The sequence below is a fragment of the Bos indicus genome, chromosome 4 (assembly GCF_029378745.1).
Source record: "Bos indicus isolate NIAB-ARS_2022 breed Sahiwal x Tharparkar chromosome 4, NIAB-ARS_B.indTharparkar_mat_pri_1.0, whole genome shotgun sequence".
NCBI lineage: Eukaryota > Metazoa > Chordata > Mammalia > Artiodactyla > Bovidae > Bos > Bos indicus.
The window spans coordinates 32018883-32035025 of NC_091763.1; the positions used below are offsets into that span (position 1 = coordinate 32018883).

Here is a 16143-nt window from a genome sequence, read left to right on the forward strand (position 1 = left end):
TCACAATAGCAACAAGAGGTTTTAAAATACCAAAAGTCAACTTTAAAAATAGGCAGAACCACATGAAGAAAACTACAAAACACTGAGTCATAAAAGATGACTTGAAGAAAAAAAAAAAAAAGATGACTTGAAGAAATGATGAAAATATTGTAAAGTATTTCATATCTATCTCTAAAATAGATCATAAGGTATCATAGCTATCTCTAAAAAATTAGTTTATATTTTCAATTAAATTCTTTCTTAACAAATTGGATTAAAGGTAATCTGAAAAAAAATGAGAAATTATGAAAATGTTTTGAAAAAGATAACAGGAATTCACACAACCACATAGTAAGATACATTAAAAAGTTACAGTAATTAGAACTGTTTGGAATTATTGGAGCAAAAAATATAGCAAAATGAAGCAGAACAGAAAATCTCTGGGGAAAGACAATTATTCAGTAAATAGTATAAAATAATTGACTTGCCACTCTACCTTAAAATACATTTCAAATAGATTAAAGATAAATTTTTTTTTTTAATTCTGAAAGTAATATAAGGAAAAAGAAGTAATTACTTATAGAATATGCAAACACAAGAAAGTCTAAGCAGGTAGATAACATAAAAGAAAAATTTGATAGATTTAGCTACACTAAATATAAAAAATCTGTTTAAAAATAAAAAATTCAAGCCAAAAACAAAATTAGGATGCAAATGACAAAGTGGAGAAATTATCTGCATTGCAATTTGACCAATACATAATAGTTTTATACACAAAGAGGTTTTATAACGCAGTATTTTAAAATCCAATAGCATAATAAACAAAGGACATTAATAGATAATTCACAAAAAAACACAAATATTTAAAGTCACTAGTAACAAATGAAATAAAGAAATTTATAGACTTTTCATATCAAAATAGCAGTTTTTTAATACGGAGAGATAGCTGGCATTCTCAAGCACAATTAATAAAAATGACTATCATAACTTTCTGGAAAGCAATCTATTAATATCTATCAAAAATAATTATGTGTATCTTTTAACTTTAGAATTTCTCTTAATAAAAGATATAAGCAATGATTAATCCATCAAATTATTGGAAAGAGCTTAAATTTTTAACAATTGAAATATTGGTTACATAAGCAATGGAAAATCCAAATGCTAGACTATTAGCCACACATTTAAAATGACGGTATGCTGTAAAAGAATAATGCTTTATTGACTCAGGTAAGCATTCATTCAATTGTGTAAAAATAACCTAGAAACAAAACAGTGTCAACAACAAACAAAAGAGTAGGTACAAAAAAAAAAAAAAAGGGTAGGTACAATATGCTGGGGGCAGGGGGAGGGGTGGAGAGGGGCAGTTGGTGAAAAAAAAAAAAGAGTAAATTCCATTAAAAAGGACCTATGGGATATTCACCAGTGTTAAAAATGATTATCAATAGGTGCACACACACTCACTCATTCATGTCCGACTCTTTACAGCTCCACAGACTGTAGCCCGCCAGGCTCCTCTGTCCATAGAATTTTCCAAGCAAGAATACAGGAGTGGGTTGCCATTTCCTACTCCAGGGGATCTTCCCAACCCAGGGATCGAACCACCGTCTCTTGCATCTCTTGCATTGCATGTGGATTTTTTTTACCACTGTGCCATTTGGGAAGCCCATCAATGGATGAAGGCATTATTTATATCATTTAGGCTTTCCTGAATTTTCCAAACTGCCTACAATTATTACATATTGGATTAGTAATTAAGAAAATACAGAATGTTTACAATATTGCTTTGACTTTAGTAACAACAGTATCCAAAATCATGTTAACACTGATAGTTCTACTCTTTTAGGCTGCACCAAAACTAGGGAGGCCTACCCTCTCTATATCTGATCATATTTTTACACTTTAATCATAATGAAAGATTTTGTAGGCAAAAAGCAGAAGTGGGCGGCAGAGGGTAAAACGGTTAGATAGAATCACCAACTTGATGGACATGAGTTTGAGCAAACTCCAGGAGATAGTGAAGGACAGGGAAGCCTGGCATGCTGCAGTCCCTGGAGTCACAAAGTGTCAAACACAACTTAGTAACTGAACAATACAATGAAAGAAATTTCAGAACTCTAGAAAACGATCAGACAAAAGTTTTCACTCCCATCTTTATTTATGATCAAGTGCAATGTCAAGTAATATTTAGATATTAACTATTTGCTTTCAGCTCCTGCCAAATGTAGTAAGAATCAAGTGATGAACAAACCCTGGACCTCAGAACCAGCAGGGCTCAGCTTTCACCTACATCTGAAACTTGAGCCTGAAATTTTTTAAAAAGGTGGAAGGGACAGTGTGGAATATAGATACCACCTTGCTCGGGATACAAAGTATGGACCTTTGACAACTTCCAATCACAACTCTTCTCTGTCTCCCTTGGTAGAGAGAAGAATGATTTTTTTCCTCCAATGTGTTTAAAAGGCATATATCCAAAGGGCAAGTAAGCAGGATTTCTTCTGAACAAAGATGCTTTAAACAGGAGATTTGCAAATGTTAAACGTTCTCTTTCCCCAGTACAGATACGCAGCTTAACTCCAAGGGGGTCAAAAAGATTCTAGCAGTACTTGGCTCTCAACAGTAAGCAATAGTCAAACTGTTAATTCCATCTGCTCCCCTCCAAAAAATGACAAAGCATTACATGGTAGTACCTGGGGCTAGATTTAAGGGGTTTTTCTACAAGGCATTCATTTTCATAACACTAAGATGCTAATTATTTCTGAGCACTTCTGAGAACCAATCTTGATACATGATGACAACCTGGATGCTGATAACAAAAAAATACACTATCTTTAATATCATTTTCTTTGTTAAAGATGTTGTCTTCGTTTCTTTACTGGTCAAAGCTCTGAATTCCATCTACTATTTCCTCAGGAACGTAGTTCCAATACATATCTCATTTTTCCTAATCTCTTACTTCTCACTTTCCTTACACATATAAAAAAAAAAAAATCCAAGCATAATATCCCTTCAACTCATATCCCTCTGCAGCAGTTTCAACTATGTCTATGGAATTTCCTAAGGAACTGTGAAGTATCTATGCAACTAATCTACAGTAATAAAAAGTAGACCAGTGGTTTCAGGGATTGAGACAGAGATTACAAAGGAGCACTAGGAGACTTTTGGAGGTGATGGATATATTCATTATTTTTTATTGTGGTGATGGTTTAATAAATATAACCATGTTAAACATTCAACTGCACACTTTAAATATGTGTAATTTATTACAAGGCAATTATATTTTCATAAAGCTATTGAAATAAATACTGACGTCTAGGTCCTGTTTCACTCTTCAAATTGGTATAGGGGTTCCCCCTTGAAATCAGGACTCAAAAACTCCCTCAGATGATTTGAAAATGTGTAGATAAGATTGAGAACCACTGCTCTAAGGCCATCATTCTCTCGTCCTTCCTCAGTTTTCTTAAAATGCCCCATGCAAGCATGTCTACTTTTTCATCATCCACTCCTGATGCAAAGAGCTGACTCATTGGAAAAGACCCGGATGTTGGGAAAGACTGAGGGCCAGAGAGGGAGGCAACAGAGGATGAGATGGCTGGATGGACTCAACGGACATGAGTTGGAGCAAACTCTAAGAGATAGTGTAGGACAGGGAAGCCTGGCATGCTACAGTCCATGGGTCACAAAGAGTCGGACCAAACAACATTCTTTCTCAGTCTTCTGGAGACTAGTTTCTAAACCACTACTCAGCTAAAACTGTCCTTGTTAAAGTCACCTATGAACTCCTGACAAATTCACTGGTCCTGGAGTCATCTTCTTACTTGACACCTCTTTAAAGCCTTCAAAATTGTTGACCCATTCCTCCTCTATTTGAAAATTTCTCCACCCTTGGCATCCTTCTTGAAGTTCCTCCTATCTTTCTAACTGCTGCTGCTGCTGCTAAGTCGCTTCAGTCTTTTCCGACTCTGTGTGACCCCAAAGACAGCAGCCCACCAGGCTCCCCTGTCCCTGGGATTCTCCAGGCAAGAACATTGGAGTGGGTTGCCATTTCCTCCTCCAATGCATGAAAGTGAAAAGTGAAAGTGAAGTCGCTCAGTCGTGTCCGACTCCTAGCGACCCCATGGACTGCAGCCTACCACACTCCTCCGTCCATGGGATTTTCCAGGCAAGAGTACTGGAGTGGGGTGCCATTGCCTTCTCCGAATCTTTCTAACTAATACTAACTAATTCTCTTTCACACTATTCTTCCACCTATCTGCCTTTTATTTGTTTATTCTCCAATTGCTGCTTTTTATTATGCTAAAGTCTTTTCCAATCTGAGTCATTTCAACATACCCAAGTCAATACAGCTTCTTCAATTCAACGCCCCATCCTCCCTCTATTCCTGATTTCCTTTACAAGTTCCACATCCTACATTCAAACACCTATCTACATCTTCATCTGAATGTCCCACAGTTTCCTCAAATTCAAAAAACCCAAAGTAGAAGGCATCATCTTCCCTCTATGTACAACTCATTTCCAATCAATGGAACCAAGTCAAACCCTCAGGATTCATGATTCTTCCTCCCTTCTTTCCTGAGGTGACAGGATCTATCAGATTCTACCTCACTCTACCAGAATGAGCACCCAAAACACAAATCCATTACGTGGTTTCTTATTCATCATTTTCAATGCAATCCCCTTAGCCAAGGATACGGCATCCTGGGTTGGGCCTCTACCACCCTCACTGTTCTCATCTTCCACCCCATCTAACCCTCACATTCAAGTCAAGACCAATGTTCCTAACTTTGGACTTGTCACCGACAATGACGTCTCTAAATTGCTAGGGTTGCTCCTGCCTCCTCATTTTCTCACTTACTCTATTTTCCTGGAAAGGTATTCACTTAGCTCATGCACTTGGCAAAATTATACCATACTTTAAAGCTCTACTATGTGCCCCCAACTTTACATACATCCATGCTGAGTTAGCCATCTCCTACTCTGCTCACCCACAATGCTAGGCAAGTCTCTATTCACACTCATCACAGAGTATTATAATTGTTACTTTACTTACCTGTCTTGTATATGGCATAGTAAGTTCCTAGATGACAAGAGCTGTGACATTCATTTTGTATACCTATTCGGCCTGGGGTAATGCAAATTTATGTCTGACATAATTTCGTTTATTTACAAGATGCAAACTTGATAGGGCCAAAATAGTCTTGATACTAACATCTTTTAAAGATCTCCTAATACTCATTATAAAATAAATATCAGGCAACAGGATCCTGAATAAAACAGTTGACTACAAGATATATTTAAACTCTGACTGTCAAAACACCACTGCTCTAAAAATGCAATGGAGAGCAGATTTCATAAAACAGGAATACAACAAAAAAACGAAGCACAGCAGGGATAACACACTGACTTAACCAATGCTTCATCTGATGTCCATATCCAGATACTGTTAATTCTGGTAACTAAGAGGGCTTAAAACCCTTTGTTGTTATAACTATAGTAAATCAAGAAAGGATAAATACTCCAAATCCAGAATTTATTTTCTAAAACAGGCAATGATTTTCTCCCTTGCCACTTTGTTGAAATGAATTATTAGAACAGCCGACTTTGAAGCTACTATGGGCCAGCCAAGCATATCCTAAAGATTTTTTTTCTTTCTTTCTTGCCTGCACTTCAAAAATACGGTGCTCTGGGACTTAAAATGTGTTAACCTAAAGAAAAATGCTTAGAAATTGGGGGACGGGGAGGGGGGGCACGCAGAGTAGTGATCTATGGATGTTAGGAGAATGTTCTCATGGAAAACAAGCCTCCCAGGACTACTACATTGACTCAGGGTTACACCAATATTTATGACTTTATGCAGGTAAGGTTTTAAAAGCTGAAAATTTCAAACTGTAAAGTGATACACGAATCAAAGAGGCGGCATACCTGCTACAAAAACTACTGTGTGACCCAAAGGACAAATAATTTGCCAAAGGACAGCCTGGCCCTACAGCCGGTAGGACGGTCTCTGAAGATAAGCAGCAGCTGCCCGCTGAACAAACTCCCCCTACCTGAAAAGCGAGCGGCTGCCCGGCGTGTGACAGAGTATCGGAGAACCGATTCTGTGCAGTACGAAACCACCAGAGCAAAATTTAAAAATTTCAGGAACATCTATACTCTGAGGGAACAACGCACACATGTACACACCGAAGGGAGGATACCCAGTTCTGCCAGAGCGTGCAAACTTCGGCGGGTCTTTCAATGCAACAATTTTCGGACAAAATCCTAACGATTCTCGAGTATATTAGAAGAGTCGGACACGACTTAGCGACTAAACCACCACCACCTGGGGAGGACTAACTCATAGTAAAAAGAGGGTAAGGGCTGATGAAAAGCTCACCAGTGTAAATAACAAAGGAAAGAATCGTGGCTGCTTTGTGAATCTCTCCGACTTGTGGGGGAACGGGGAAGAATGTTGCTTTCAAAGACGAGGGGGACGACACTGACCATTTTGGCCATTAGACTGGACGGGTAGTTGCAGCCTCGCTGAAGTGGGAAGGAGGAGTCGGAGGGGTGGGAGGGGTAGGAGAGGTCGGACCGGAGCATCAGCCGCTGCAGGGGGTGGGGTGTCCCACCCCAGGCAACCCAGCTGAAGGGCGGCTGGTCCGCGCGAGGCGGCTGCACCCAGGTCACGCCCGGAGGTCGGAAGGCTCCTCGCCGGGGAAGGAGAAAGACCCGAGTCCTCGCGCACAAAGCTGCCGCCGCCCAGGCAGCAGGCGGGCTGCGCCCAACTTCGGGGCGAGAAGCCGCCGGCCGCAGCCTACCACCGAGTTCCTCCCCTCAGACCCTTGGACGCCTGGGCGTCCAGCACAGTCTAGCGCTCATCCGCGGCGCCTCGCGCTGGAGCCGTTACCCCCAACGAAGCCGCCGCCCCGGGGACAAAGTCCCGGTCCCCTCCCCGCCGTCGCCTCGCCCCGGCTCCTCCCTGACAAAAAAAGTTATGGGTCACCGGCCGCCCTGGGGGCCCGGCGCGGTTCTCTCCACAGGACTTACCAGAGCGGCTCTCCAAGCTCGACCTCCAGAACCCCGACTTGTTTGGCTGGCAACGACAGCGACGGCTGCTGCTCCGAATAAGCAGCACCACCTGCCCCCGCCTTCTTCCTAGCAGAACGGGTCCTGGCGAGCCATCTTCCCCCTCCGCTCACTGACTGACAACCCAGTCCCGAGCGCCGCCACAGCCGCCAGCTACTCTGACGGGCAAGACCAGGGACCCGTCCCCAGGCAGCCAACCACCACCGCCCCACGCCAGCTCGGCGTATCGCCGCTCGCTGGGGCGGGATCAGAGCAACTTCTGCACCAATGAAGATCTTCTTTTGCTAGGCCCGGGGCGGGGCCATGAGGTGGGAGGGAGGGAGACTTGGTGGGCGTGGTCTGAGCGATAAGACGTGGTCGGCGTCCCCAAGGAGAGATGATTGACTGTTAAGATTGAAGCTGCATCTAGGCGATAGTGATCAGAGAAGGTCTACTGGACTCAGCCTTTAGTATTTACAGCTCTTCCAGAAGAAAACAAGCCTTTCGGAATGATGTTCACCATAATCGCAGAAGAGAAACTAACTGATATTTTAATTTATTTCTTGGTCAGGAGGATTTACTTCACAGTAATTTGAGTCACCAGAATTTCTCAAAACCTTATCAAATCCTGAAGTGGGGGATGGGGGGGGGGAGGGAAATGGTAATAAAATACGGTTTTTGCAAAATGGTAATAAAAACTCTTTTCCTCTTACATCATTGCTTTTGGCCTTAGTCTGGAAAAAAGTCAAACACAATTCCACAGTATCCGTTCCGTGAGCTGCTTTTTTTTTTTTTCCCTTCATCTTCCCTCCCTTCTCTTCTCCTAAATACTAAATATTTTATATAACGACTGGAACCTAAGCACATCCCAACTGTTTCCTACATATAGTTACTCTGTTTTTTACCTTGTCAGCTTATCCTACCACATCCCTCTCAAGTCTCATCAGAATTAATTAGAAAGAAAATGAACTTTCAACCTGAAAGATGGGAAGCCACTCTAGTTTTTAAGAAAGAAGAACTTCTAAAGCACCAAGATCTTTTCAAACATGGCAAACACATAAATCACAAGCCCACAGTAAGAAAACATATTACTTAATATTGAAAGAGCATCAAGCAAACCACTTCATTAGGGTATATCTATAGAACAATCAGGATCCACCATCCAAGAGAATAGACAGATTTATAAGCAAATAATAAAATATGGTGATAAGGGCAACAGAGCCAGGTTCAATGAGCCAAGGGAATGCAGGAAAAATTATTGTGTTTAGGAAAGTCAGGGAACTTCACAAACAAAGTAAGATTTGAGTTGGATCTTAAAAAGGTGAATAGGGAATTTCCCTGGTGGTCCAGTGGCTGAGACTCCAAGCTGCCAATGCAGGGGGCCTGGGTTCAATGCTTGGTAAGGGAATTAAATCCCACATGCTGCAACTAAAGACCTGGTGCAACCAAATAAATATTAAAAAAAAAAAAAAAAAGTAAATAGGAGTTTGCCAGAGAAGAAAATTAAAAGGCGTTTCAGGAAGCAGGAACAGCAAGTTCAAAGACGCAGAGCTGTGAAAGGGCTCTGAGTGGCTGGGGGAACACTGAGAAAGTTGGTAAGCTTGAAAGGTAAAGTAGCAGCCAAAAATTAAGCTAGAACAAAACATTATAGAGATTATAAAGGCCATACAAGCTACACTAAGGTATGTAGATGAGCACTGTCCAACAGAGACTTCTGTAATGGTGAAAATGTTCTATATTTGTGTTGTCCAATAGGATAATCACAAGTGGCTATCCAGCACTTGAAATATGGCACAGCGTGCATGCTAAGTCACTTAAGTTGTATCCAACTCTTCATGACCCCATGAACCATAGCACACCAGGCTCCTCTATCCAAGGGATTCTCCAGGCAAGAGTACTGGAGTGGATTGCCATGCCCTTCTCCAGAAGATCTTCCCAACCCAGGGATCAAACTATCTCTTATCTCCTGCATTGGTAGGCAGGTTCTTTACCAGTAGCATCACCTGGGCACAGAAGAAAAACTCAATTTTTTATCTGAATTTAGTAACTACTAAATTTAGCCATTGAACAGCTCAGGCTTAGACTTTATTCTACAGGCAATCATGAACCAATAGAAGCTTATAATCATGTGAACAATACAATCGGTTTTCTTTTAGAGGGTGAGAATCTTAAAGACAGTGCCTGTCTCTCCTTTGACAGGAATCTTGTCACTAGATTCCTTGTCACTTCCCCCTCCACTAGACCAGGGTACTAGTGGAGGATTGGCAGTATAATTTAGGTCGGCTGGGCTAGAGTCAGGGGAAGTGTTGGCTGAAGGAAGAAGGGTAAGAAGATCTGGAGAGTGTGTCGTACTCTGACATTCTCACAGAAGGCAAGCAGTCAGATCCCAGGAACTTGAATTCTGCCATCAAGTCCTGATAGCATAGGGAGTAGGAGACTGAAGGGTCAGAGAGGGAAAGAAAGCCAAAGCCTCAGCTGGATCAAAAAATAGAGAGAGAGCAAGGGTGAGCAGAGGAGTACACGCACAATCAGTTTTACTGGCAATCAGCCTTGTGGAACACTGGATATGTTGGCCTGATTTAAAGAGCCAGAGAGTCTGTTGGCAAGAAGGCCCAGGAGGAGCAGAGCAAGACTCCAGCAGAGACAAAGTGCCAAACCACACCTTTGGATGTGGGAAATGGAGGCAAATACTTACTGACTTCCTGCACTGTACACAGAACCGACTTGTCAAGCATACAAAGGAATGCCAGAAGCGCATAGTATAGGGCCTTGGGTAACAAAGAGGTGACAAGTAAAGCAAAGTTTCATCATTTGTCACAACAATAGGAGAGATGGCACAGAGCAGTACATGACTGATTCATTGTTCAGCGCTGGGCAATAACTGCTGTGTGACTTCAGATTAGGGAGCAAGCCTTCCAGTTGAGAGTGGTTGGAGAAGCCAAAGCGTCACAGGGGGAGGTAAAAACTGAGCCACGTCTTGAAAAATGGGCAGAAATTTGAATTCGGAAAGTGTGAGAAAGAAACTCTTGGAATTCCTGGAAAAGAGACAGAAGAACGGAAATACAAGCAGCTTACAGAAGACATGGGAAGCCTTTGAACTGGCCAGAGCCTGGCAAGCTAGGTTGGAGGAAGACAATAGAGGGCCTTGAAAGCCAACTCCAATGTTAGATTCTGTCAGTTTGCCTAGTAGCTTCCTGTCTGTTCCTTAGAGTTGCTTGGGATGACTTTCAAAAATAGAAATGCCCACATCAAATAAATCAGAAAACTGGGGTACAGGGCCTGGATATAGAGTTTATTTTAAAAGCTTTGCAAGTGAATCTAACATACTCCCAGGGTTGTAAACAGGGGAATGACATCATAACATTTCACTAACACTAAATCAAGATCGTACATAGGATGGATTGAGTGGCAAGAAACTGAGACTGCCCATATATATTTATATATTTGTTTCCTTTCTGCAAAAAGAGAGGAAGCAATTTATTGGCTGACTTCACTTCCTGTTTTACAGTGGTAAGATGATACAGAAGGCAATTTTAGTCACCTTCCCTCTAAGTCAGAGTAAAACCAAAACTCAAGTTTATGTTTGCGGTCCACTCTCCTGTCACAATTTGTGCATACAAAAACAATTTCCAACAGTAACACTCTGCAATTAACAGTTACACATAACCATTTATATTTTAGCAGCAAAGCACTAGGAAAATGCCCAAGAACATTCTGTTTCAAAAGGGAAATGCTTTTAACCTCTTTATGAAAGTCAGCATATTCCAAACCTAAACTACCCATCTTTGCTAGTCTCTAGTATCCACAGGCATAATTCTACACTATTAAAATGTTTTTATCTTCTTGCAAATAACTATATTAAATGCCAGTTGAACATTACAAAGCCAGTTGAACATTATATATTTTATGTTATTAAATTTCAGAAACTTGAAGAAAAATTTAGCTCAAATATATTTCTATTAAAGTTAACTGTAAAACATCTGGGTAATATGACAATTTTCTTCCAGGTTTTTGAGTTAGAGTTGACATATAGCATTGTGTAAGTTTAAGGTATGTGGCAGGATAATTTGATATACACAGACTGTGAAATGATTACCACAATAAGATGAGTTAACACTTCTACTACTTCATATAGTTAACTTTTTTTTCTTTTTGGCTGCTGTTATGAGAACATCTAGGATCTACCCTCTTACCAACTTCCAAGTATACAATACAGTACTGTTAACTGTAGTCAGCATGCTGTAAATTATATCCCAGAACTTATTCATCTCATAACTAGGAATTTGTACCCTTTGGCCAGTAGTATCTCCCCATTTCCCCCAGTCTCTAGCCCTTGGTAACCACCAATCTATTCTTTGTTTCTATGTACCATGACTATTTTAAGTGAAAGTGCCAAAGAATTTTACCTTGAAAAAAATATGAAGAACATGTTACATTAGTGGCAAGTATGTTAAAACATTTTTTTTTTTTAATTTAAAACAAAAAGAATGTGCTGAGAGCTCATTCTGTCTTTACTGTGCCATGCCAGATTCCCCTTCTAAGAGTGCCTCCAGCAGGGGCACAGGCATGATCTATGCCACACAACCCCCTTCTTAGAACCTTGCTGGTCAAGGGAAGCCAGACCTAATGATGTGAACACTCCACCCAAACAGGGGCGGCGGTGACTACCTAAGCCCATCCTCTTTCAAGACTATGAACTGGAAATGGGAAGAGAAAATCAATCATGTGGTGGGTGCAGAAGCTAGGTGTAGAAAGAAGGCTTCTCAAGGTGTAGAAAGAAGCCCTGAGAGGGGCAAGCTCTGAGTAAACTGAAGCCATCAGGCAGAGAAGAGACGTACAAAGTAGGGGATGAAGTAATTGGTAACAAAGGAGCAGTAGAAATAGAGACCAAGTAGAACACGTCATCATAATAAAGATGGGGACCAGTGAAATCCTGCTACTGAGGGAACAATGAAATAACCCATTTTCCACTGCTGCCCTGAATCACTCCAGTTTCCAGTGTTTGTGTTCAACATCTTAACAGAACCAACTGCAGCCGTTTCCAGAGTCCTACAAGGTCCCCCTCTGCATCACCTAGGATATTCTAAGTAAATTGTGGGACCTGCCATGCTTGTATAAACCAATAAGCAGACTTCCAGAATCATGGATCAAGTGAAAGAAGCTGGATAAACTGCATTTTGCAAAGAGAATTTTATCCTCCAAGGTTGGTTCCAGGTTTTTCTAGGACTAACATCCTAGAAAGAAAACAATATTCTCTATATCTTAAAAAAAAAATCATAAGCTAAAATTTCAATACCTTTGTAACAGATATTTTAAGGGGAAAAATCTTTTTTTCTCTTATCTTTTAGCAGTAGAGCCAATCTTGTTCATATTTCTAAAAAGTCATATATATAGGGGTGGAAAGCCTAATTACTAACTACTACCCTCATGATTAGAAATAAAAAATATCCACATATATCTTCTAAGACATTTTATTAACCAGTGTTTTCTAGAAGAATTATTGTTGACGGGGTCTTGTTTTTCAGGTTTTATAAATCATGTTTCTGAAAAATATTTTATGACATGGGAAAAAGATGGGTACAAAACTCCAATATGACATAGTCACAATGATGCAAATGTTCATGTCTGGGAGATGTGTCAGTGATATGTAAGCACGGAGAAATTATGACTGAATTTTATTTTCTTCTTCACGTATGTTTTTAATTTACCAAATGTTCTATAATAAATAAGTGTTAGTTTTGCAACCAAAAAAAAAAAATGTACATTATTTTTACAGTGAAGAGATAGCAGACTGTACATCATTTATTGTTAATTCTGCCCAAGCAAACCTCAGTTAAACACTCTTTCTTTTACTCTTAGCCAATGAATTATTCAAAATTCTTTAAAGTGCGCTCATAAATCCCGCAGAGAAGCTCTTGTTACTGCTGACAAGCAAAAGACCCCATCAGTGCTTATTTAATAGAGACGCATAAACTTGTATGCAGATTTTCTTTTCCAAATGAGGTCCCAGAAAACACAGAAAATATATATAGACAACTGTGACAAACAAAGCTCCCAGAGGAAGTGGAAAGGTGTTGTGCCATCTTTGGGTGCCCCACAGTAGTAAAGAGGAACTTCAGAACACAGAATAAAGGAGAACCTGAAAAGACAGGAGTTTTCATCCTCTGTCTCCATTTGGTTGATAAATCTTTTTCAGGTTTTCACATGTCCATACACCAACTGGAAACCTGATTTCTCTGCTTTTCAGCCTACTCACTGCATTCATCAGATGTGTATTTCAGTTGTATTCAGTCTAACACTTCATTGTGTATCAATTGTTGAACAATTGAACAATTTTATTCCCAAACTGTTTCTCATGTGTTAATCTCTCACCCAGAGAATAGAGGCATCAATAGAGCCACATGCTTCCTTGGTTCCCTTGCCCAGTGGTACCACTGAAGCAATTTAAGAAGCACAAGTACTAGTTGAAGAGTAGATGAGTCTGGGAAGTCGAAGCCCAGCTGCAAGAAGGATAACAAAGAGAGGTAGGAAGTGGTGCATCCCCAAAGAGTTTTGCCAACCCGTTCACTCTGGTCTGTAACTCTTGAGTTAAGAGAGTCCAATGTAAGAATAATACTTCTATTTTTCAACTTTGCTCTCATTTACTTAGTCACTATCACCACACCCTGATATTTATGCAAAAAAAAAAAAAATTCCAGTGAGCAAATTCAGCATCATAACCAGTGTTCAGTAAGGACAAGCCCATCACACTTTCTTCCTCTACCATCATGTTAAAGTGATTCAGTCCTCTGTCAAGCTGTTCTCTCTGGATACCCATTTTGTCAGCAAAAACAAGGAACACCTTCTCTAGACTTCTCTGTTTACTCGAGGCACAGGTGTGGGACACGTGTCCAGGCCCAGCATCCTCGTGTCTTTTAAAGGGTATCATCCCCCAAAACCTCTACCTCTACGGTTTGAATCATGATACTAATCCTTAAAGTCACTCTCAAGGATTTTTTTCAAATTTAAATTACACCAGGAAGAGAAGAAAACACATTTGTCACAAATAAACTAGCAGAGTTTGGGGTCTGGCTCTGTGGGGAGGTACGGCGGCAGGACCAGCCAGGAAAATGCCAGTGGCAGTGATGGTGGCAAGTTCCTTCAGTTTCAGAAAGTTGCTAGATCAGTCGGACAACTAGGAGCTTGAGGCTCCGGGCAAAATTGTTATACCCCCAGTGTATGGCCAGCTTCTAAATTTATATCTGCTCCATAATAACGTGAATAATGCAGGAAACTTTTGAAAAAAGATATTACATGCTATAAAACCTGCAAATTCTGAACTTGGTCAGTAGGACAAAGAATTTGGCAGAGAGATTTCCCCAGAATCTATTTCACCATCAAAGCTCACCAGTGGTCTGAGATGGTCCAGCCAATCGTGGAAGTGCTTAGAGATGCAACCTGGAGAGGAGCCTTCTCCCTGATCTCTCAAACATATACATCTATCGTCATCACCTGCTATTTTGCAACCTTTGTTGGACTTCCAGTGGAAGAGGCTGTGAAAGGTATACTAGAGAAGGATGGTAGGCTGATTCCACCACAAGGATGGTCATGCCCACAAAGCCACTTGCAGGGGCCCTGGATATTTCCTCTAACAGGTTTATTGCTTTATCACAGCCTGCCCCTGTTCCACCCATTCCCAGTGGGCAGCAGTTAGCCTGACTCACCGACTATGTGGCTTTCCTTATCATTTATCATTCTGAGTTCAAGACCCACCTTCCAAATTCTGAATACTGACAAATAGAGAAATGTAAAGTGTTTATTTTCAATTTTATCAGATGGATTAAGCACCTTAGCATTCCTAAATATTTGATAAAATACCTATATATAAACTAAATTATAATGGTTGTTGAAACAATTCTCATTTTTTAATAGTTGACAATTTTGATGGAGCCCATCAGTATTATGCAGTCAGTTTATATTTCCTACTGACTCATAAAATACTGCCTTCCTGCTTCATGTAGAACAGTGGTTATCAGCTGTTTTTTTCTGCCCCGGCGCACAGCACACTCCCATCTGTACCATAGGTTGATAGCTGCACTGACAGTTTGAGGAGGACTATCCCCAGGGGCAGTATCTGAATTGCTGAGGACCCTAATTCATCCTCTTTGGAGAATATGCTCTTTTCCTCTCACCTCCTGAGAATCACAAATATAAAATACTGAGAGCTGAGGAAGAAAAGATCATTTCCTTAGTAAAGCAATTTGTTAACTTTAGATTTTTTTTCTGAGAGTGTGACTACATCTATTGCCGGCAGCGGAGGACTTGCCATGAGAATAAGCTTAAGACATTCATGGGAAGTATTCATTTGTATTATTTCCTTTCAGAAGAAGGAAAATGTACGGGTGGAATGCATAATTTGGGAAAGAAGCTATTAAGTGATACACTTTGTACAGCTGTCCTGCAGCCTATTGATTGCTTATATTCATCCCTTGGGTCAAGTTCTGCCCTTGGGAGAGATACTGAACAAATCTTTCATTTTTGTGTATGACAGCTCTCTGAATATTTGAAGTACAATATTTGAAATACAATATTTAATTATTGTATCTTCAGGTTTCCCTGGTGGATCAGACAGTAAAGAATCTCCCTGCAATTCAGGAAACCCGGGTTTGATCCCTGGGTCAGGAAGATCCCCTGGAGAAAGGAATGGCAACCCACTTCAGTATTCTTGCCTAGAGAATTCCATGGACAGAGAAGCCTGGTGGGCTACAGTCCATGGTGTTGCAGAGTCAGACTCGACTGAACAACTAGCACTTCACACTTCACTTCATTGTATCTTCAGGTTAAAACCACCTCACCTCCTAGTTCATTTATTCTGCACTTGTTCAATAAATATTCAATTTAATTCTTCAACTAGCCTGTCCTCCTATGAATGCATTCTAGTTTGTCATTGGTCATTGTCTCTGTTAAAGTACAAATGTCTTAATTAAAAAGAAATAAAATATGTAATGGTAAAAAAAAAAAAAAAAAACTTAGCAGAGATTGGGAATTTCCTGACCAAGTCCAGTGGTTAGGACTCTGCAAGAATATTGGAGTGGGTTGCCATGCCCTCCTTCAGAGGATCTTCCCAACCAAGGGATTGAA

The 16143-nt window shown here is 40.5% G+C and overlaps 1 protein-coding gene and 1 pseudogene across 6 annotated transcripts in view; one reads left to right on the top strand and one right to left on the bottom strand.

The window, feature by feature from the left end:
* Nucleotides 1–16143, bottom strand: part of HYCC1 (hyccin PI4KA lipid kinase complex subunit 1) — a 214983-nt gene that overhangs the window by 80186 nt on the left and 118654 nt on the right. For 4 of the 6 annotated variants that reach the window (XM_070787594.1, XM_070787591.1, XM_070787593.1 and 1 more), the window contains exon 1: nucleotides 7006–7215. The exons of the other annotated variants lie outside the window; for them this stretch is intronic. The gene's annotated coding sequence lies outside the window, so the exon portion shown is untranslated. Of the gene's footprint in view, nucleotides 1–7005; nucleotides 7216–16143 lie in introns of those variants that run through there. 6 annotated transcript variants of the gene reach the window in all.
* LOC109557868 (COP9 signalosome complex subunit 8 pseudogene) lies at nucleotides 14133–14796 on the top strand (annotated as a pseudogene).